The sequence below is a fragment of the Sitophilus oryzae genome, unplaced genomic scaffold, assembly GCF_002938485.1.
Source record: "Sitophilus oryzae breed Bouriz unplaced genomic scaffold, Soryzae_2.0 scaffold_1494_pilon_pilon, whole genome shotgun sequence".
Taxonomy (NCBI): domain Eukaryota; kingdom Metazoa; phylum Arthropoda; class Insecta; order Coleoptera; family Curculionidae; genus Sitophilus; species Sitophilus oryzae.
In genome coordinates this window covers 3,038,928-3,041,361 of record NW_022146163.1, presented here as the reverse complement: position 1 = coordinate 3,041,361, position 2,434 = coordinate 3,038,928, and the positions used below count along the sequence as shown (strand labels likewise).

The 2,434-nt window shown below is 29.3% G+C and overlaps 1 long non-coding RNA gene across 1 annotated transcript; it reads left to right on the top strand.

Annotated features, from left to right (window-relative positions):
- The first annotated feature begins 358 nt into the window (after window positions 1-358).
- On the top strand, window positions 359-2,220 carry LOC115877508. The gene is made up of 5 exons (XR_004049358.1): window positions 359-1,065; window positions 1,148-1,256; window positions 1,316-1,505; window positions 1,695-1,848; window positions 1,926-2,220. It is a non-coding gene; the product is annotated as an uncharacterized LOC115877508 (long non-coding RNA).
- The last annotated feature ends 214 nt before the right edge of the window (window positions 2,221-2,434 follow it).

Sequence of the window (2,434 nt, the reverse complement as noted above, 5' to 3'; positions counted from 1 at the left end):
AATATCGTTAAACTTTTTAACAATTATGGTGTACTCACTTGCAGAAAAAGTGGAAATAATCGAACTTTATTTTAAAAATAATGAATGTGGCAATAGGGTTGCGCAGATATTCAACGAACGCCATCCTGACAAACACTGACTTTTCTGCGCCCTGTGCGAGCTTCTATAACTGCGCCCATGTTTTTGTTAGATATTATAGGTACCCTAGAGCAATGCTATGTATAGGCCTACTTTATTTCATTCAGGGTGATAAAATAAAGCACAAAGAACTTGAGGTTGGTGGACCAATTATCTAATATTTTGGAAAAAAAAATATCTACTTTTTTAAAGAAATGATGTGGGCAAACCAAAGACATCTAAATATAGGTAGACAGAACACTCCATTCATAAAACTCAATTTTTTAGAATCATACATGGTTTGGCACTTTTATGAGAGTTAAAAAGAGATGGGTACATAAATATGACAACACGGTTGAGTTTCGTCTGTCTTTCTGTCATTTCACTCCATCAGTGGCGTGACGGTGGTGTGGTGTTTTTTTATCAAAAATTTTAAAATAGTTATTTTGTGTATTTTAATTTAAATTTTAATTTGTAATATACGTAGTAATATCGATAATATACAATGTAGGGGCGTTTGCACCAAGTTTTTTAAGCAAAACTTAACACTATGTTTAGCTTATTTTCTTGCACTATGCTTTAATCTAACTTGAATTTATATTTAAATTAAGCGGTCAAATTTCCAGGCTAGTGGTCACTTAACCTATCTTAGACACAAAAATATTGTTTTACGAGGAAGAATTATTGTTATTCCTTTGAGAAAGCTAAAAAATGTATTATGATACCTCTACGTAAGTTCGATGATTACTTTTGATATCCTAGACGTCGATCAGTAGGTATATTCATTGAAAATGGATTTCCTCAAGAGTGGATGTAAGGAAAAATCATATTGCCAAGAAATGAACCTCCTTAAGTTTTTAGGACAGAGACTTTTAAACGACACTGTAATATATATCCTCGGTTTAATCCTTGTTTAATTGAACAAAATCTAGAATATCAAAATGAGAGGTAAGTTGGAATGCTAGTAAATCTAATGTAAGATAAATTAATTATATTTATACTTTGAACCATTGTTCTTTACTATTTCCAGAAACAACAGCATAACTGCCTTAAATCAACAACAAGTTTTATAGTATATTTAGGTTTCCTGGGATTATAGGGATAGTTGATGAAACACAATGTAAGAAAACATTCACCTGGTAAGTACCTATATATTTTCTTCAATATTTATCAGTACAAGGTTTCTTATACTTTACAGGGGGTATTGATGGAGAGGTAATTAGAAATAGAAAAGCATTATTTTCCCCAACATTTAAATTACTGGAAATGCTAGTCTTAAAACTATAGACTTGATTGCTTGTTGGCATGGGTCTGTGCATAAAGCCACCATTTTTGGACATTAAGGACCCGCATGGAGACTGGTGACTTTTCAAATTAAATCCTGCTTGGTTAGTGGTCCGTATATTTACTTACTGTTAGATCATTTATATAAAATATATTCCTTAAATATTTGAGTAGGTATTCAATTTAGAAATATATTACGAATAAGATGAATTGAAAGAAATTTTTTAAAATTAATGTGATAATATTCAAAGGGTTCATATACTCTATTAAATTATTTTATTATCTGTTATAAGGTGAGATTGCATATGCATTGAGGGGATATATGCAGAAATACAGCTGAAGAAATGTTTCAGAATTATCGTTATATGGAAACGCCACTTTCCAATATGTGTTTTATGGTATAAAACCAAAATTACAAAATGCAATGTCAGTTATTGTTGCACAACAGTTTGTTAAGAAAAATATTATCTGTTCAATTATAGAACAAAATTTAAAAAACTTAATGTATGTACTTAAATTTTTAGATTTTGTTGTTTCAATGTGCTACACAATACAGCCAGAATGATGCCTGAACAAGAGCTGCCGCCGTTAGATGAAATAAATATGGACCAAATTAATAAGAAGAGAAATAATAAATTATTTTGAAAGATTAGGGCAATATTTTTTTTAACTTATTCTAAACATGTTTTTATGTTGTTATTAAATCTCTTGAGTATTAATTTCTATAAAATATCATTATTAAATGTCTTTTATTCAGAAATAACATACATTACATTTTTTACATTACAATATAAACACTAATTAAAATTATTAAATAAGTTCTCTTTGAGAACTTTACTGTTCTTTTTTTATTTCAATGTCTAACAACCCTTTTTTTCTTTAGCTTATGTTCTTCTCTGTTTTGAATACTACTACTTTGAATTTTGCCCATCTCCATATTTCAAAAGAACAGCCTTTTGTCTAGTAAATTAATATCTTCCCTTTTCTTCTGTTTCTTTGTAACTATCAGTTTTGTTTTGAGACTGAAAAAATA